Raw genomic sequence first — 21,817 nt, forward strand, 5'->3', positions numbered from 1 at the left:
AACCCAGGTCTTTCCTTGCAGAAAATAGGCATCTAAATACAAAATACAGACAAGACAGCACACTGAGCACCTCACCATCAAGATCTAGCAAAGACCTAGACAAAGAAAACAGAATTCTGATTCCTTGGGAGTGTTCTCACCTGTTCCAGAGCCACAGCTCCTGCCAGACATGCAGCCTGAACCCCCAACTTCCCACAGCAAGCCCTAGCTCCCAGCACGCCCTGGCCTCCTTACAGCCAGGTCACACACCTGCAATCCATCACCCAATAAAGCCACAGCTGCCCCCAGTTTGGGAGGGGATGCTGGTTCCAGGTGCCAATGTTCAGCCTTAGAGCAGGGGATCACTGCCCTGTATCTGCTCAGAGCTTGCCTGGGGGGGTTGGCATCAGCCCGTTAGCAGCTGGTGGAGAGAAGATTAAATGCCTCTGGAGATCCTTGTGCTCTGCTGAGTAGGGAGGATGCTGGGAGGCATCAGGAGCAAAATATTTAAAGAATTTTAGGATTAATTATGAATTTACTTGAGGAGGAAGAGGTGTCTCCCATAATTTTGGAATTACACTATTGAATTCTACCCCCTTTAAGTTTATTGAGCTACTTAATTGTTACGTGCCAGAAGGTCAGAATCACTTCAAATGCTTAGGAAAAAAGGGTATTTTTAACCTTTTATTAATGCGTTCTTCTGTTCTTATAGGATAGAAATATGAAATATGGCTTCATTTGGAGGAGTAGAGAGCTCATTCATGTGGGAAGCATCAGTATGTTGTTATAATGTGCTTTTAATTAAGCAGACATTGCACAGCACTTGGTAAGATCAAGTCAATGCTGCTAATGTTTCCTCTGCTATTGCCCCTACCCTGCAAAGCATAATGCAATCAACAAAATCAACTGAGAAAATAACAAACTTTATTGAATTTTCAAATTTATGAACAATAACAGACCCCAAAAGCTCTTATATGCCAGTAGATGGCAATCTTCAGATAGAGTAAAATTGTGTCATTAGCAAATGCAAAATTTCAAATTAAAACTGTAGGAGAGGAAAAAAAACTCAACTCAAGGGCTGAAATTCCTCAGAAGTTATTCAGAATCACTCAGGTTTCATTTTATAAAAGATAAAAAGAGAACAGAGAATTTTTTTTATCGGTTTGGTTTTAATTTTCATTCTAAAAATTAACTTTTTTTTTTTAGACAAGTTAAAGAAAGAGCAGTATGGAGACGTACATTAGCGGGAAAACTGAATCTTGTATTCTGGACAAGTGAAATATCTGAGGTTTTCACTGAAACTCCTGTGTCTTGCTCCCTGGGGAGTCCCTCACAGGGCCAAAAGCCTGGCCAGTTTTACTTGGGCAGATGTGGCCCAGAGCCCACAGCTGGATATCCACCTTATTAGGGACAGGGGGGAGAGACCCGAGTGATGGAAACGAGGGAAGTTTGAGTATTTTTTTGCCATTAGGAAATAAAACTGTGCACTCAAATTTTGGTTTCAAACTCAACTGCATCCCCAGCTCACGACACGTGGCCAGCACATCACCAGGAATGCACAAGAGCACACTGGCCTATATTTAATTCCTGCTCTTCAGAAAAGCTGAACTTGAAATTCTGCTTACTGTTGTTTCTTGATATTTTAAGACCTCAGGACATCATGAAATGTGATCACACTTATAACAGCAGAAGAAACCCAATAAACAGTTTCAATATCCATGCTGATCCCAGCTCAGTGTGCAACCATGGGAGGGCTGGGAACTCGAACACCACTCTGTTGTGTCCACTGATAAAAGAACACATTACAACACATGCAATGAGAATATTTTTCCTATCTGACATCATACTTTTAAATAAAAAAATAATAACTATAGGATGTAAGTTAAAAAAATAAGTATTTTTTACATCCAAAGCTGTATTTGTAATAAAAATTGCAAATTCACTGCCTGTGATCTTCTTTAAAAAAAGAAAAAATCATCTCAGACATAGAAACCTTCCAACCTGCTACCTGAACTCTCCAAAGGAAACTCCTGGCCTCCAGAGAACAGAAGTAGGACAAAATCCATAACAGCTGGAGCAATTTTCTTGGAGTTAAAATTAAAAAGTCTGACAGTGTCATAAAATACAAGATCTCAGAAAAAAAAAATTATGCAAAGGATGTTATTAAAGTAAGGTTTATGAAGTTTGAGAATAATTACAGATAATGTGTATTTATTATTCCTGCAGGATCAATCCGTGGCACAGATTTCAATACCAGAAGCCAAACGTACAGATATTTCTCATGTCTGTAGTTATCTTTGCTCTCAACTCCCACTCATCTCCCCACTGACACATTTACTGTTTCCATTTGTGATATATCAGTACCCTTCATTTTATTTATTTCAGTTTTCTCTTTACAAGAAAAAAAAAGAAGGAAGCTGATTTTAATCTTTGATAACACCCCCTCCATTTCTGACAGGACCCAAATCCAAGGAGTAAAAGCCCATGTCCAGACCATCATACCAGGCTCCCTAAATAATGGCTGATCCATGTAAAGAGCACATAATAAACTCTAAAGAAATGCCTCTAAAGCCTCAATGTACTCTACAGTCAAGAGGAAAGGGCAGATTCTCTGTTTCTTTGAGGACAACTATCCCAGCAGGCAGCAGGGCAAATGAAGATCTCTGAAGATGAAATACTGTCTATCTCACTGGGTTCAGCTGCGAGGCTCCCTCTGCAGTACCAGCACACAGCCCTAGACAGACCTAAGTGATGCTTCAGGAGCACTTAACTCCTGCAAGCTCCATATCTTTGCTTCAGTCCTTAAATGAGAATGCAAAAGGCCTATTTTTAATTCTGAAACCACAGTTTACCTTGTTAAATAATATAAAAGGCGCCACTATATAAAACACAAAATTCAAACATGCAGGGGCAAGAAAACCACCAAATAGAAATTTCTGCAAATAAGTTTCCCTTCATGTCAAACACAGAACTTTGTGACACTAAGTTGCTTAGAAAAATAACTTTCAGTGGATATCTTCATCCTTTTTTCTGGCATGTGAAGAAGTTTCTAGGCACAAGTAGGACACAGGACAGCAGAACACATTAACTACCCTTGTGGCCAAATTATGCCCAACTCAAAATTCACCTTCTTTTCCTGCATTCTCCACCGGCTTTGGGTTACCTGGTCACACGTTTCCACTTAAAAGTATGATGGAAGCAGGGACCTGGGAAAAAAGTTTGGTTTTTTATTTACAGTTATATATATAGCTGTAATCCTACACACCAGTTTTGCTTTCTAAGCATGATTCCCCCCCCCCCCGAAGGAAAAGAAAAAAAACATTAAGTAGCCAGGCAGGCAAAACCTCACTGTCTTCATTTGCTAAGAACAGCACCATGACTGAAGTTAACACCAACTCCCCAAACGTGTTAAGAAATTTTGCTACTGAATGATTTCTTCTTATCATTATACCATTTAAAAGTTAATTTGATCAAAACACACCATTTAAACATGTCCAGGCTGTCTCTAAGTCTTGCACCAATTATCCTGCAGCACTATACCTCTTCAACGTTTCCAAGAGAAACATTACCACCATAAATACCCTCCTTCATGCTGGAAATATTCCTACCTGCACATCCTATCGTGGCACCTAAGATCATTAGAACTGACTAATTAAAGAGAAAGAAATCCATTCCAGTTTGAACCTTTGAAAATGTAAACCAGCTCAGGATTTGACCCAGAGCTTAACTAGCAGATCCCACAGTGCTGCTCCCAACCCCATGAAACCCTAAAGCCTGGAGACCACCATGCTTCTAATGAATAAATAAATAAATAAGTGCCCGGGGCACTTCCATCAGCAGCCAGCTCTCCTTGGAAATACAGCACAACATCTACAGCCAGCATGACATCTACTCCATCATGCAGGCAAGAAAAAGTCAGGGCTCTTGTACACCAACAAATACCCAAATCTTCAGCCTTTTCAATGAGCTGCTTCAAAATACAGAGCTGCTCAATGCTATTTCACTTCCCTCCTTTAAATCAGCAGGTATGCCAATGATGGGTAAATTTTTCACGGAAAATGGGGGACAAGCAATGAAGAAGGGAAAAGGAAAAAAAAAAAGCCCTTTTCTACTTCTGAAAAACTTTTAGAAGAATTATTCTTGAGGAATTAATGGAAAGAAACTATTTTTTATACACAGTATTAAGTGATTAAAAGCTTGTTCATCACTTTGCTTAGTTTAATTTTAGAAAGGCCTACTTGCAGATTCTTTGAAATGCATAATTAATTGATAGCAGCGTGGTTACATCAGTACAGAAGTGAATGATAGATGTGAAGTGGTTTTTCCACAAAAAAACACAAGCAGCACAGGGCACAATTACAATATCCGATTCACTCCGCCCTCCAATGAAGCTGTTTGATCTGCACATCTGATTGCACAATCGTCCATAAATATCCCTTGCATTAAAATTCTGACTGGTTTGCAACTCGTTTCAACTCGTGTGAGATTCTTTTTTTGTCAATTGGATCTGACAGAAAAATTAAAATAATCCTCTTTTACCTCTGCATTATCCTTTAAGTACTTAAGTTTTAATTATATCTCAAGTCTACCTGAAGACATTTCAGGCAACTTCCAGTAACGTGTATAAGGAGTTGAATACAGTGTAAAAGTGCATGTAATTTCCAAGTCCCCAGTTGTTAATGAAATCCCAAACATTCAGATTTTAATTGAACTAGATAAAGATTAAGAAGCTTAGCAGCAGCTGGCATTGCGAATTAGTTCTCAGCAGATTTTTATGTTGTACTCTAAATCATTGCTTTTATAATCTTTCTAAATTGTCCTTTATCTTGCTAATGCAGATATGATTCTCAGAAAGCATTAGGCTTCCACTGTTCCCATTGCCTATAAAATCTTGAACTGTAAAATCTTAATAGTCTTTTTTTTAATAAGTATTATGATCTATATGTATAATGTGCATTCAATAAAATCTTACTGTAATTAGAAGAAAAGTTTTTAGGTTTTTTTACGTGACCTGTTTTACAGATTAGATTTATTAAATAGCATAAACTGTTGGAGCTGCTTTAAGACCTATTTAGAGCCGTCTGGCATCAGATGAAAAAACAGTGCTAGACCCAACGCTTGGGGCTCAGCTCTCCGGGAGGTTCATTAGGAAGTTTCCTTCTCCTTCTGGTTCAGGGAGCTCGGCATAAGCAGTTTTATGTTGCCTAAACGCCTGACAATGTATTATCAGCACTGATCAAATAATGTTTTGCTTGCAGGGCTTTCCAAGGCTCGGGAAAAGGATTCAGACTAACACCAGCGTTCATCAGCTGCTCCCCCTCTCCACGTCCGCTACCCGCACCCCAAGTGCAATGCTGGGAAGAGCCCTGCACACACCAGGGCTTTCTGCAGGCTGCAGACTCTGGAGGGAAGGTCTGTGTTTGAAATTACCATGACAAATGTGCTCTCAGGACCTGTTCATGGATTGTAACAGCTCTTACGAGCGTTACAAGTGCAGTTATTACTTGCATAGTAAAAGGGGTTATATTTATGCATCTCACTTGAGGATGCACTGTTTTTATTCACACTAATGCAGATAAAATTGGAGTTCATGCTTTATGGGGGAAGTGTGGGGAAAAATAAAAGAAAAAGGATAAATAATACTACTACTACCATCATCAAAAAGCAAGTAACACGTCCATTTTTCTCCTACATAAAAAAAATTCTAGCTGTTTTTCCAGCTAATAGTATTGGTCTTTCAAGTCTGTTGGTAAATGACCAACTAATGCAGTTACGTATGCACTGAAGAAGAAAATTATGAAGAGATAATACAGCCAACTGGCATTAAAATTTTGAACAGAATGGAATTTCAACAGTTCTGCTGAGGTCTTTTAATACTAAGAATCTTGGCTGCTCCAATTTTCTTCCAAGTAAAGGAAACATTTGGCAGAATAACAAACATGAATGTCAGAAGAAACGAAATATCTTCACCTGCACTTGATGACTTACTTATTTATTCGTTAGAAGCATGGTGGTGTCCACACTTTAGTGATGGCACTTCAGTGTGTTCTGTCACTCTGGCCTCTTCCCAACTGCATTCTCCCCCTTCCCAGCTGCACTTTTCCCTCGGTGCTGAGCTCCACGGTGCCATCCTGCCCAGAGATCAGGATGCTCCAGGGCAGGGACAGCAGCACCACGATGACAAGCACAGTGATCATCAGTCTGTACCTGGCTTCAAAGGATTATGTTTGGTTCAGCAAGCTTTGAGATCTTTGAATGAGAGATGCTCTAAGTAGCACTAAGCAATTTTCTCTCCCTCAAACCAAGATGAAGCCACGAGCTCCTCACGTCTCCTCAGGCCCCTTGTTACTCTGCCATTTCCCCTTAGCAATCTTCTCATTCCAGACTCTGACATTCTGGCAGCCCAGCTATTTTCAGAAACTATTATCTGAGTTTGAAATTGTGATTTTTCTGCTGGGTCTTTTTTCCAAGCAAGCATTTCTCTACCTAAACTTCAGCAAACTTCCAAGTAGATTCCTAGATGCAGCTCTTTATTTTTTTTTGCCATAAAACAAACAGTTAACTTCACAATGCTGACTTCTCATTTAAGCCATTTTCTGAAGTACAGCTCTCAGAGTGACTTCAGTACTTTTGCCTCAATTTGCTGAGCTTTTTATAAAATCTTGACAATTTTTTTCCTAACATTAAATAACACATTCTTTGGATGTTCCAAGTTCACACAAGGTTTTCTGATGCTGCTGCTGATTCCAAGGTGCCCTAAATTGAGCATTTATCGAAAAGCTTGTTATGAATTTTGCCCTTCAAATTACTCCAGTAAGAGCAATGGAACTTGGCTGCCAAATTGCTTCCAAGGCTGAAGGGTTTCTTTTGCTTCAAGATAGCCTGTAAATAAGAACTTCAACTTTTTTTTTTTTTTTTAACACAAAATAAATTATGCAAAAGAATTTGACACCAAAAGGAATTTTTTAATGGACTTTATTGGGAACATTCCTTAAGAGCCCATCATCCCCCCTGTGGCTTTATCCTCAAGTTTCTTCAGAATTTACCAATGCACCTTGAGAACAAGAGTAGCGAAACCAGAAATCTTTCATTTAGAACAAAAATGAGACATTTAATTTTCCTAAACATACAGAGAGGCATGCACAAGATTAATCATTCAACAAAATGTTTTTCTTATTTCATGAAAATACGCAGGGTGGGAATGCAAACAAATTATAATTATTTGGACTCCTGTTAAACAGACTAGTGAGCCTTATAATTAGTAACATAATCACTTTAAGACAAATACACTAAATAAAATAATGGATCCTCGGCAGTGCTCCACAGAAAAATGTTAACAATTTATGCTTTATTAATTAGCTTGTTGCTTTGTCAAAGTTTGGAATTCAGAACCTCAGTTGCCATCTTTGTTGACTGGAGGATTTGCTCTTGGTTGAACAGAGGTGCAAGAGCAGAAAAGAACTTCCATGGAGTCCTCACACAGCTCTAAGATCTGCTCGTGGGGATGTTGATTATCCAGGACAATGGATCAATAGAATTCTTGTATTTCAATCCTCTCCTCCAAACACACCCCACCAGCCCCAATTGATTTCTCTGCTGGCTAATGACCAACCCAGATGCACACTGACTTGAAAACGACTGACCAGCACTAAAGAGTGTTCTGGCCACATCCAATGAATCACAGGGACTGAAAAGAGCTGGATAAGCTATTTTTCTGATATATAACCACAGATGCAACTACTTCTATTACTCAAATCATAAGGCAAAGAATGCTTCATCAACTGACTGCCGGAGTCATTGGAATTAGCCACTCAAGTGCCACTTGCAGGCATTAAAAATTCTTCAGAAAATTTCACATTGAGGTGTGTTCATGTGTTGCCCTACATGGAAAAAAAGGGGAAAAAAAAGAGTAAGGAGCTGACACCACAACATAGACAAGGAATGGCTGAAGCAGCTATAAAGGGAAGGCAGAAGTGAGGCAGATCTGTGCCAGGCCAAGCAGTTCAGGCAGGAGCTGGGGCAGCAGGAACAGGCTGAAGCAGAGAAGCTGCCACATTAATCACCAACATGCAAGCCAGGAAAGGTGCTCCAGGATCAAAAGTCACCACGTGCCAAGGTCACTTCAGAGAACACAAAAAAGGTTCAGTGATGATCTCACATTAAAAGTTCATAAGCCCATCAGAGGAATTTACTAATGAAAACTATTTTATCTGAAGAGGTCTCCTAAGGCAAATCACAGGTTTCAGTGTCTCCACTGAGAAGCAGGAAATTACATTTTAAAACACCACAGAAAGTTAAAGGATTTATAAGCAATATGGGAGTCCTTAACGTGAGGTCTCATATGCACAGGAGCCATGTGAAAGTGGGGACTTGCAGAACTGGGCTCTGCAAAAGGCTCAGCATCATTCAGAAAAGATCTTCTGAAAGAAGAGCAAGTTATTGTAGTCCTTGATAGAACAGAAAGTTCTTAGAAGTGTTTTTGCCTTTTTCACAGCATCACAGAATAACCAAGGTTGGAAGGACATCAAAAAATGGGCTGGTGCAACCTCGGAATTTTTATTTGTTGATCATTCAGTAAATTGTCTATCACTTCAATGAGAAACACAAGCTCTGACTTGCATCCAGAGCTACGTTTTTTGTTGGTAGAATGATTTCAGCAATACAGGTCCCAAACATAGCATTCAATACTTTTAAAGGTAGGAATTTAGAATTAGTTATAAAAAAAAACTTCCTTCAAAAGATCTTCCGAAAAGGCACATCACCAGCAGGTACTGCCACTCGAATTACTCGACTGGAGACAAACATCCCACACCACCATCCACAAAAGTCCGGGTGCTCTCTGGACACACACAACAGCTTGTGATTTTTTTTAATATTAAATGTAAAAGAAAATCCTTTCCTATTTCTGTTTTGCTCTCCCTTCTACTGTATGAAAACAATTTGCCTGCTTTCAGACTCTGGCTGTGATTACTTTGTTTTCACGTCATCTGAATGCAGTGAAAAATCTCGGTCACGGCTACCAAGATAAAAGCCAAGAGAACTCATTTGTTGTCCCACGCAGACACGAGATGCCAGTGACACCTGTACCACCAGGAGGGCAACTGCATGTTGGGAGTGAACCTGCTGCCTCCACAGACCCAAACACCCCAATCCCACTTCATTCCTTTCTCTAATAATGGCACCAGTTTCCTGGACAAACACATCATGGCACAAGAACAGATCCATCCTGACAGCCAAGGCCAACTGTATAATGCTCATCTAAGTGGCAATAAGATTCATTAATTAGGTCGCTGCTTTAGAGTGTTGTTCCCCTGCAGCTATGTTCTGCTCAAGGGTATTTTCAATAGTATTGAATAGATGAAACAATTACTAAGCAAAATCCACTAACGGATGGCCAGAGTCAGATTCCTCAGGCCGTGCTTTCAAAGAGTGTATATACACATTTACTTGAACGAGTGACTGAATTTAAGGGAAAAAGACAAAGCAAAGCAAAGGAAAATCCCAGTGAGGCACAGCCTAGGTGTTCTCCACTTTTAGAGGCGTGATCTCTAAACCAAAACTCCCCCTTAGCAGACACAATTAAGATGTAGAAGGGCTACAGGGTACCTGATCGCACATGCAAATCAGGCTGTTTGCTATCTAAAGACACCTTCTTAACGCTCACAATTAATGGCAGGCAAAGAGAGCTTTATCTGCAATTATTTGCCCTCTCTACTGACAGCAGTATAAGCAACTTGTAAAAATTGTAAAAACTGGACTCCAGCTGAGTGTTCCCTGTTCAGGTTCCCTGACTTGCAGGCTACTGTTTTATTCCAGTAATACTATTTTTATAACATGACATAGTTCTACGCATTTGAATGAAATAAACACAGCACAAATATTTTGGCTCTACTGTAAACACGTGAAAATATTTCCTTGTGAATTGTTGGGTTGGCTTTTTTTTCCCCCTTTCTGCTGCCTCAGTTACTATGATGTTCAGACTGTGCCTCATTAAAGTTGGGAGCAAAAGTAAAAAAGTTTTCAGCACAAGCACTATTTTCAAAGTTCAGGATATCTGTAATTCTAACTGATCTTCCACCTGGCATTAAATCTTCAAAGAATGTCAAAAAGTATCTTAGAAACTTGAGATGCCTGGCTGTATACAGAGAAGGAACAGATGCACCTCTGTAATTTGCCCATAAATAAGTAAAAATGAACCCATCAACTTTTCAGGGATACTTGCATGCAAGCAGGCAAACACATCCTTTTTTCCTTTTTCTTCTGTGTTTGTGGTTTATTTATTTATTTTATTTTTTTTACAGTTTTAAAATATCTTTTGAACCAGACCTTACAGGGTGCTGGTAAAAACTGCTGTGTTTGTTTTTAGGAACTTACTATGCAGCAGTGCCATCTCATAACCTTCTGCTACTGCCTTTGGCCTCCAAATTCAAGGGGACCCATCTGTGGCAGTAAAACACACATGCACCAAGTACATAACTTCTCCCAGAAATAGTGAAAGCTCTGTCTGCAAGAGCTTTCTTTAAGGTCACAGCAAGTCAACTGCTGAAGAGAAGTTATCACCATAAATTAAACTATTCCTGAAACCCAGCAGACTCTTAACAACTCTCCTAGTTCCCCCTGCTCCTTTTCATCTCCAGTTTTAGGCATGCCTCTGAGCAGGAGTGCACACCCTTCTCTAAGCATTCATCTAGCTGAGCAAAGAAGAGAAAGAAGAGAAAATCCATAAATTTGAAAGACATTTAGTTAAAGTTTTTAATGGCGACAAATTTCAAAAGACAGATCTAAGAATCAGGTTGTGGCCAGTCCAAGACCACTTAGAACATCCAAATTTGAACCTTCATCTTTATTCTTTGCAGATTAATAAACACATTCTGACTACTGTTCTTCCAACTGATTTGACCAATTTATTTAAAATGTGATGTAGGAGTAGTGGACTAAAGGATGTGAATTTTAAAAAATCCTTTAAAGTCACCTGTGCAGAAGTGACACAATTTGTGGCTTGCAAATTCAGAAGGAGTCAGCTACACAAGCACAGGTGAGGAACTCCCACAGCAGGAAATCCTTCGGGCTGATGGTATTCCCGAGCTTACAAAAGTGTCTGGGTGGGTGATCAGATGGGGCATCACGCTGATGCTTTGTTCTCTTCAGCAGGCTGTGCTGGGTTCTGTAATGAGCCTCAACGTCGACACCTGAATAACACATCTAGGGAGGAATCCTTTCATTCCCTTATCGAGAAGGCGCGGAATGAAAAGAAACAAAGAAATCAGCTGGTTTCTGCTAAATGTTCCGGTGCCAATTATGAAGTTGAGAATGGAGTAAGAGGCACATCAGTGGCTGACAGCACATGAACGCTGCCACTGCAGATATTATTTCCCCTTATCTCATGTCATGATACTGGCACGCTTTTTCCATTTTCCTTGGCGTTTTCTACTCCTCCTTCAGGACTGCACAACGAGACAGGGAAAACTTCCAGCGCTTCAGGAGCAGCTGTGCTGACCTGGGCAGTGTCCCAGGGTTGTCTGTCTGCTCTAAAGGCCATCTGTGTGACCACTGCCTCCCACCTGGCTCCAGAGAGGTGTAAGCTTCCATTTCTCTTCTATTACTTCCTCCCATTCACGGATGTTCAAGCTTGAAGAATCTTCTTTTTCAATTATTCAGGTCTAGCGGGTGCCTTTCTCCTGCCCTTTCTGAAAACACCCACGTCCTTAAAGACGACAATAACACAGAAACCCCAAACCAAAACCAAAAAATAACACACCAAAAAAGACCTGAACTGATGTCTGTATCACCCTGCTCTAAAACATCATCTCAGCAGGAGACTGAACAGCCACCCAAAGGCATCTACTGTTTGTTTTATTAATTATTGACTTCAAGATAAAAGCTGGGAGACTCCACACATGGCCAGGATCCCACTATGCCATTTGCTTTATAAACTCAGGCCAGGAAAATGGTGATCTCCATCTCAGAGATTATTTGCAATCTATGAAAAGATCAAGGGGTAGATACAGAGGAAGACACGTGCACAACTGAACCAGGATTAGTCAATAAGTAAGAACAAAAAATTACACATTTAGTTTGCGGGTTGTTTTAATTTGAAGACATTTATTTCTGTCACATCCTTACAGAACTAATAGTAATTCATCGCATGTACACCTGGAAAGGAGCAGGATGTCTGATACCTGACAGACATTCACCACTTTGCCACAGGTTATACACAAGTCCTCCACAGAGAGGGCTACAATATAGAATGTATCTCACATCTGAATTTGAGGAAATAGTTATGAGCAGTATTCCCCTCCTTCTATAAGCTTTGATCAAGGAGACTCAAGAAATATGTTCTACCACGCTTTGATTTCACTCAAGGGCTTTTTGTTATTTAAATAGTGAATAAAGATGACAGGCAAATACTCTAATTAGCACAAATATCTTGTTTCCTGAAACTTCCAGCAATTTTTAAACATCTCTTGCTCAGTATTACTACGAAGCTCTCCATTCCCAACCCCGAGCTACTGCGGGTCTTTTGTCTGACACAAAGACACTTTTCTCTTCCATTTTTGGGAGGAAACAAGGCATTCCCACCTGCACCATCCCTGCCCTCCCATATGGGAGCAGACGGGCAGTGGGACTCCTGGATGCTCTCACATTCCAGAGGGTCAGTGGATTCTACCAGGCTAAGGCACATCTGCTGGGAGTCACTCAATGCCCACTCGCAAAGCTCAAAGGTCAAAGCATATTTCGTTTCACTTGGTAGCTCCCTCCAAGGGCAAGACCCCCACCTGTTGGAAAATCCATCAGGGGTCTTACTAAACCTCGAGTGCTTTGGTTCTCTGTCAAAATCTTGATATTCCCTTCTTCCGCAAGGATACAACAACCTCTGTGGATCATCAGGACTTTATGACAAGAAGGTTCTTATATTTGGCTAAGCATATGCCAAAATGAATCATGACAGTCTTTATTAATGCATAAAAGCCATCACTGCTGGACTGCCCTCAGCCTGAAGCGTGAGGTGACAGAGTCCTCGTGGCATCGAGAGCTTGTGATAATTGAAGTCTGAAAACATTTCACAGAACAGCTGAAATACCAATTTATATTTAAAGAATATATTGAATTACCACAGATCACACAAAAAGGGGGACTAGGACTTACATATTTTGTTGCTGGACTTTCAGCTCAGCATTTTACGAAAGGCCATCTCATTTTAACCTAGATAAGTTGGAAAGATTATTCAACTATTGTCTTCTCTGGAAGACTGCAGCTCTGGTGCTAATAAGGGAATTTAATTAGATGGACAAGCCTTGACAGCAATCCGTTTCCAATACACTTAGTATTGAAATAGGTCTGGGAGTTCCAAGATTTGTAGAAGAAATCCACTACTCAAGTTAACATGGAAAAATATCTGAAAGTTTTGACTAACCAAGATGTAGGCTCTTGTTTTTCTGACTTTATTTGTGAAATACATCACATTACAAACAATTACACCAACAGATGAAACCCCTGTTCCATATGTACATGCGATAAAGTTTGAGCAGAATTGATTTTTCCCTTTGCACTGGTAGATCTCTAAACTAATTCCCTGGAAATCAGCTGAGGACAACAGCCCATCCAGCAGTGTTTCCACACAGGACACTCACGGTTTCACCTCCCCCCAGCAGCACCCAAAGCCCCAGGACAGAGCAGGGCTGCTGAGCACAAGGGCTTGGTACAACCCCAAAATGGGATCTCTTTTAGGGTACTTACAACAGAAAAAGACATGCACACAGACAAAAGGCACAGAATAATTTAAAAAAAATGCACAAAGCCAGTACTTTCTAAAATTGTAGAGGGAACCAGGCTGCCAGCAGGCTGATGAAACACTTGAGATAAAGTAGCATAATCAATAACAATGCTGCACCTTTAAAACCAGCAAGTACAACACGATCAATTCATATCTTGGTGAAGGAGCGTAATAAAAATCTGCAACTACAATAAGCTAATTTAATGATACTTTATCAAGCGCTCACATTTCCAACCACTGTTGTTCACGGCAGAATGAAGCCTGTGTAAAAATATGTCATGAGTCAATATGGCATTCTACTGAAGAGAAAAGACCCACATCATTAAAATCTTAAATAAGCTTTCATTAAATAAAATACATGAAATTAGCTCCTTCAAAAGAATTTAATTAGTCAACACATGCAGGTTGAACTCACAATCTGCCACTGTGGTCTTTTAAGCCGTTCGTTTTCTTAAAGCTTTGTCATAAGAAGGACATTTTTTATTGTTATTATTTTTATAATATGGTGGGAAACCACAGTTCCTTTATGAAAAAAGACAAAGTATCCCTTGCAAACAGCAAGACACATTTTCATTGCTGCTCTGTATAGAGCACTGCCTTGTTAAGGCAATTTCAGTCATTTTACGCATCTTCATTAAGTCAGAGATACGGTTCAGCTTTTCACAGAGAAAAACCTCAGCAGCTGCAGAGAAAAGGAGGGACAACAGATTCTTAAACAGAAAAGAGAAATTACCAGTTATCTAGCTTGAAATGAAGCCTCTGGGAAGCCCCATCTGCAGTCTCAGTCATTACAAATCACAATAATTACGTGAGCTCTCAGCCCATATATAAAATTTCAATATCTATGAAGAGCTTCAATACTGCAACGTCCACAACACAGAAACATTGCCAGCTCATTTTGCCAGGCTTCAGGCTACTTGTAACACCGAGAGAAGATGAATCAATAAAATGTTATCAGTAAAACAGTTTGATTCCTGCACAGTTAAGCGCATGGCCACTTCTATATTTCAATCCCCTCAGGTCAATATAATTTTACACAGTTACCCAATTCTCAGCAGTGAAATGATACTGGTAGATGTTTCAGATATTCTAAAGCGCTTATTTCTACATGGGGGTGAAAAAAAAAAAAAGGGAAAAAAAGCATCTCTTGTTTGCCATCTGGTTGAAAGTTGAGTTTTTAGACAGGTCTTAAATGCAACTCTTTACCCCAGCTCCAGCAAATTAAGTCCCTCTGAACAGCTCCCTCAGCCAGATCCTGGGTATCCTATTCACCCAGTGCTTAAACAGACATTTGGGAAGAAACACAAGTCAAATCTGGATTTGGCCTTTCATTTGAACTAAATCTGAGACATGAAATAAGATGTACTTTCTGCCTACTCAAGAAAATCAGTCCATTTAAGCAAATTGAACTATTCACCAAAAAATTCTGCTAGGTTAGTCACCACAAGGGCTGAAGAAACTCTAAATGCTGCTGACAAAGACTAACTGCACAGTTAATACAACATTTTGCCTCATACCCAGGTAATTCTTCATGCATACTCTGAACTACCAGCTTCCCACCTGGGTCTGCAATGAAATAATGCCTCAGGTTAATCACACACCTCCAGAGAGCTGCATTTTTTGCATAAATAAGAGCAACAAGTGTGCTTCCAAACCCAAGGAAGAAATAATCATGTCTAATAAACTACAGTGCTCCAGAGAGGGAATACTCACAAGGAAACTCTTTTTAGATACAGGTCCACCTTCCTTAACTTGACAACATCCTAATGACACAGAATAAACCTATTTTTGGACCAGCTATGGGCACTGTGAAGTCAAAGGGAACTGATTTCAGCTGGACAGGACCTTAGTCCCAAAAAGCCAAAACAACCCCTCAATTTTATTTCATTTCATTTCACCACCAATTTCATCTCTTTTGTTTCCTTCACTAACTCTTGCACTACAGACAACACCAGTGCACTCAAAGGCAGAAAGTATTTTTTGGGATTTTTTTAATTGTAACACAAGACTGTTTATTCCCATATTCAGTTCTCAGAAAAAGGAATTAATATTTTAATAACAAGAAAATTCATAAAGCACCATCTTTTCTGCTGTCACAGCTCTTTTAAAAGGCTTAGTTGATCTTCAATGCTTAAAGGGTATTCCTATAAAGGAAATATCTAAGGGACAAAGTTCCCTGATTTATATGGTGCAATTCCCTTGCCACATATGTCTCATTGGGAAATTACATGGATTTCCCAAATACTGGCACTAAATTTTTTAGTAGTTTAAAAATTAGCAGAAAAGGCCCAATTGCTAAGAAATAAAGCACACAAATTTATGGGAAGATAAAGCCACACTAACCCATTAATTTTTATATTTTGTTATATCACCAAAACTGTTCTCATTACTTTCTTCTGAACAAGTTTCATAATTGCAAATTCTCAGACAGTAAAACTTAAGTGATCTCCATACTCTGCCTTCCTCCTAAATAATGAGCCAAGCACCACAGACACACACAGGAGGAAGCAGCCTGTCTATTTTACTAGAAGACTGAGCTCATGAAAATCCAACTGCATCAATCCTTCTTTTATTATTCTTTCAAACTTCCCAAATCAAATAACTTTCTTGAGCTTGGCTAGAGCCTTCTGAATAGAAATTCCACTGGGGAAAGAGGTTTTAGATTAACAGCACAATACATTCAGAAATCAATAGATAAACCCTCTGTGCAGCAGCTCTACCCGAGTCCATGAGACTGAACTGGGGCTCAGAAAATAGAACAAACCACTCAGAAACGAATTTCCTATCTGCCCACTTTTGGTTTTGCACTGAAACCAGCAACATGAACTTCACCTCTGTATCACACCCAGAGAATTACTGCCTGATGTTCTGAATCAAGAATACTTTTTATTTGCAAAAATATATTCAGCTTTGTATTAAAAGCAGAGGGTTTTGTCTGGTGGTGCTTTTCTTTTTTATTTTTAAACTACACAGTTAAATCTGAAAGGCAATAATGCAACTCCAAGATAACCACATGTGGGGTGCCCATCCTGATATAATGCAAGCCCCTTAAAGCTATAAAACAATGTGATGAGAAGTCAGATGAGGGAGAAGGGACAGAGTGAAGCTTCTAAACTTACGGTTAAAATTCTTTAAGCCTGATCTCAACTTCACTCCAACACCTGGCTTGGACAGGATCAGCTTAGATTGTTCTCTATGCTGGAAGCAGGATGGCTTTTACTTGATCTGTTTGACCTTTTCTCTCCTCGTTAATAGTTGCTTTCTCCATTTGCCAGAGTCCCTTTTGCAATCATGAGGGCTGGAGGGGAAAGGGTAAATCAGAGGGAGCACTACTTGGCCAAAGACAGTCGGACCAATTTCACTGCGAGCAGCAGTCGTGGAGCCCAACTGCAGAGCCCAGCAGAGCTGGCTCTGCTTTGGAAATACACAAAGCCAGCAGCTGCCAGAGAACAGAAAACATGCTTCTGCCTCTGCCCATGCGCCTGTTACAGCAGTCACAGGCATCCCAGCTCTGTAGGATGTGAACAGGGCACAGCTCACCACAAAGGGCATCTCCCCTTGGTTCAACTCCAAACCTGCCCAGATTAGATGAGAAATGTACCTGTACTGAGACACGAAGGGAAATGGATTTCCCCCACTTTTGGTAAGCTGGAACAGCTTTGATGGCACAAGCCCCCAGCCTCACTGGTGCTCCTGTTGCGTTATATTCATTAAATCCTGCATTCGTTATTTATTATCCTGCATTTCTGTAAGGCAAATCTAAAGAAACGTTGCCATGACAAACACACACAGTGGAGTTTTCATACTAACTTGATCCCCATGATGTCCCTTCCTTCCATTAAAAGAGCCCCACTTTAGTGTATCTCAACAAGACAATCAAAATATTTTCAGTCCTGCTGCCGTGAGCCTCACAAAGGGACCAATCGCCAAATCCAAAAATCCTCTGCAGTGAAGCAGAAGAGCTTTACACACAGCCAGACCTCTCAGATGCCATGGGCTAGGATACCATGTTATAAGGCTGTAAAACTATGGCCTGTGGCTCCAGTCCAGCTTGCAGAGTAATTTAATCTAACTCACAAAGAGATCAGGAAAATGGCCTCTGCTGTGCTGAATCAGCAGTGCTGGAAGCCGTGCCACCCTCTATCAGCTCGTAAGAGAGTGCTTTGTCCACGGTGCCAACTCTGTGTAGAGCAACTATTGGGCAAAAGAAAGGACCAGCAGGAATATTATGTGCCAGATTTTCAGTAGATGTAAGTCAGAATACTTCCAATGACTTAAGGAGCTGCACCGATTTACATCATTTCACGATTATAAGGATTTACATCCACTGGAAGATTCACTTCTCTTTTTAGGTCTTTTAATTAAAAGAATGGTGTAGTCTTGGCAGTATGAGCCTTCAAGAGATTGAGATTTGAGAAGGATCCTGAAAAAGTTTTAGGCTCAGGGAATGGCAATAAGCCATTTTTAGTTTAAAAAGGTACAGTGGCCAAATTGAAAGTCACAGGATGTATATAAATTCTGATCTATACACGAGCAGTGTACATAAGCATATATTTTCACTCTTTACACTGGAGCTCCCTAAATATAACAATGGCAAAAGAACAGCAATAAATGAAAACTTTGTTCAGTCAGTCTGGTTATATATCACAAAAAACTATCAGCACAGATGTTATCCCTATTTATGAGTCACAACAAGCGCCAAAACAAATGCCATGTATTACTTAATTTTTTCTCCTAACTGCAAGTGCCAAAAAAATGACTGCCACTGGGATTAGGAAAAAACACACAAGTGGAAGAAACCAGGGGGCACTGCTCCTGAGGAAGCAAGCCAACTAGGCAAAGTTTGGTTTGCTCCGATTTCCAAATAAACTCAGAACGAGTACAACATGTCTTGTGACCTCAGAGCAGTTTCTGTTGCTCATCTGCTTACCTCTCAAAGAAAGATCCATTATAAACTTTGTAAAATGTGCCTAAAACCACCCTCAGAAACATGCATACATCTCACTTGTTTCCTGTAGATGACCATGATGGGGAGAGAATAGAAGGAAAGTGGGAATCTGGTACCTGAGATCCTGAAATGGGGAACAGATTGATGCTTTAAGGCTGAAAGTGAGCAGGACCTGTAGGTATGGCCACGGGCAGAACTACACAGATGCTCTTCAAGCTATTTCTGTGGCACAGTGACCCACTCCCAGCCCAGCTGAGCCCTGAGAAACACTTAAAAATAGGCCCATAAATAAACAGGCCACTGTTACCAGTGGAGTTCAGCTGATGTGTTACACAAGAACTTAAAAATAAACTGGTCAAGAAGCCACCTCAGGAAAGCAAAACTGAAGCCCAAATGCCTCTGTGTTGAAGAAATGCAGCCTCATTCCATTGTACCTTTTTCACCACTCACCTCTAAACAGGTCAGTTTTAAATCTCCTTCTTCCAACGAGTCCAATTTAAGCGTGTTCTTCAAAGGCTTCTGCAATTTTAGGAGTATTAAATTTTATACCTCCTAAGCTATTTATTAGCCGAGGAAGTATTTAATTGACATTCACCATATATTAACTCTTTCTGAGCATGTGTTACAGATTTTGATATGTAACCTTGAGGTTTTTTCTTTACTCTTTGTTGCTGGGTTTGTTGGTTTGTTTGGTATTTTGTTTTTCCTTTTTCAGGACAGTTCTCCTAAGAAGAGATTTCTCAGTGAGTGGATTCCTTACAAATTTCTCCTGGAAGTGCAGACAGATACACTGCAATAAAAGACTGCTCACAAGGGACCCCGATGCAGATGAAAGGTCAAAAAACCACTCAGACTGTTAATAAACTGTTGCAGAAATATTGCCTTTGCTTTAAGTCTCCAGCATATGCACCATTGATGGTGTTGTCCAGACCCAACAGGAGCCCTGGCCCAGCAGTTTTGTGGGGTCCCCAGGGCTCCAGGCATCCACATCTCTTTATCCCTCCCATCCTTATTTTAATTTTCTATTTTTTTTTTTCCAGAACAGCCCCACTCCACAGATGTTGAACTCTCCCTCCTACAGGTACATTGCAAAAGGACACAACTGCTGCATTAACAGAACTTTGCTTCATCATCACATCTTCCAGCCATGAAACTTACTCTATTATTGCACAGGTAAAATCGGCTGTGCCACCATTGCTTGGTTCTGCTGCTCTTTAACAGGATACAGACAACATTATGTCTCAATTCGCAGCAGAAAAGGAAAATAAAACTTTTGTTTATTGAAAATACCAGGAAAATTCATTCTGGTCAAATGCCTCATCTCTGCCAAAACACCACAGTTAATTCAGCACTCACAGGAATTGCCTCAGTGCCATGCCCTGCCTGTTCAGTGAGTAAGGAGGGTTAAACCTCTGCTAACACCAACCCAGGCATTTCTAACTGCCCACACAGCCCTTCTTTGGGGGCTTCACAGAACTGCTTAGGTTGGAAATGCCCTCTAAGATCATCAACCATTCACTGACCCACAGCCCCAAGTGCCACATCCTCATGGTTCTTAAATCCCCCCAGGGATGGTGACTCCACCACTGCCCTGAGCATCCTCTTCCAATGTTTAACGACCTCGACGGTGATGAAATTTTGCTACTGCCCAACCTAAACCTCCTGCCTTTCTTCTTATCAGGAGGTCTCAAAACCACCAGCACAATTGGAATAGTTTGCTTGTTAGCAGATCTAGCAACCAGCCTTTCAACTTTGAATTTCTCTTATATCTGAGACTCCAGGCAAACAAAAAAAAAAAAAAGCAGAAAAATCTTTCAGTAAACTTTGCACAGAGATAATCAATCTCCTATTCAGTTATTTGAACAGGCATCTAGAGTTTAGCGTTCCAGAGATCACTGAACTTGTCCTGATGAGGGTCTCTTCGTGCCGTTTGAAAAGAGGATGGGGAAATCTTTGGATGCAATCCAAACATTTTTGATAGTTGCAATCCTTGAATATTTCATCACTCCAAATCTTGCCTTGACCTATTGATTCTCCTTCATCCTATCAACCATACACATATTTTTCTTCATCCTTAACCTGTCCCTTCTCTGCACAGGCAAAGGAAAAATCCAAACAACATGAAAAATCCTTTTTTTTTTTTTTTTATAATGCCATTTACCCACATTGCTTTATCCTCTAAAGAGAGCCAAAAGGAAGATGAATCAACTGAAAAATGTTCCGAAGCCCATAAAAAGGTAAACAAGTGAAAGTTTAATTTCCAAAATAATTCAGGCACAATATAAAAATATTTAAGGCTTATGGAGATGAGCGGTTGCCTTTCATGTGTAATTGTGTAAACCTGTTTTGAAGGGAGCAAAGCAACCAGCCAGCAACATCAGGCTCCTAAAAGACAAGTAGCAGGGCACACAGGGTCTGAAACAATGACTTTCTCTGCCTCCCCAGGGAATTACTTTTACTGGGAGCAAACCACTGGAAATTCTCTAGCCCAGCTCTTTTCCCCCTCTAAATTGAGATGCTCCAGAAGATTTCAGCAGAGAGAATCTCTTCCTCCAGCACAGGGAGCAGCAGGCATCTGCCTTTCCTCAGTTACCAAAACACACAGACGTGATGGGCAAAATTCAACAGAGATCCTAAACAGTAAAATATTTAAGTGTGGGCTAGGCCTCCTAAAACAGTCTGTGAATAATACAGATCTGTAAAAACAGGCAGTGCAACATCCAGCTGGTTTGTGTAGGGTGAACACCTTGCTTTCCACACCTTCCAAGATGAACTGGGAAATGGGAACACAGGAAAGGTGGAAATCCCCAGCCATCAGTGGAAATGATTATACCACATACAGGTAAACAGTGCCATTTACTGCTTCAACTTTAATTTAATCCCATTCTTTCAGCTCACACTGGGATTGGTAACATATCTGTCAATAAAAATGTCTTTTATTAGCAGACCTCCAGCATCCAGAGGAAAGCCAACCTGAAAATTTTGTCCTGTAGCCTGGACACACCTCTGGTCCTGCAGCTGAGTTGGGGCATTTAAACAACCCAGTGGGCAGAGAATTCCAGCAGTCCTTCCCCTCCAACAGCAACAGCATTTTATTTAAATTCCCTGAACCTAGC

At 40.3% G+C, this 21,817-nt stretch overlaps 1 protein-coding gene and 1 long non-coding RNA gene across 2 annotated transcripts in view; both read right to left on the reverse strand.

Annotated features, from left to right (window-relative positions):
• The window catches only part of CDH4 (cadherin 4), a 423,679-nt gene that overhangs the window by 390,046 nt on the left and 11,816 nt on the right, over positions 1–21,817 (reverse strand). The gene's annotated exons all lie outside the window — the stretch shown is intronic.
• On the reverse strand, positions 6,938–11,444 carry LOC125334709. Its single transcript, XR_007207205.1, has 2 exons — positions 10,952–11,444; positions 6,938–7,859 (listed from the first exon to the last, which is right to left on the reverse strand). It is a non-coding gene; the product is annotated as an uncharacterized LOC125334709 (long non-coding RNA).

Source organism: Corvus hawaiiensis, chromosome 17 (genome assembly GCF_020740725.1).
Source record: "Corvus hawaiiensis isolate bCorHaw1 chromosome 17, bCorHaw1.pri.cur, whole genome shotgun sequence".
Lineage (NCBI taxonomy): Eukaryota > Metazoa > Chordata > Aves > Passeriformes > Corvidae > Corvus > Corvus hawaiiensis.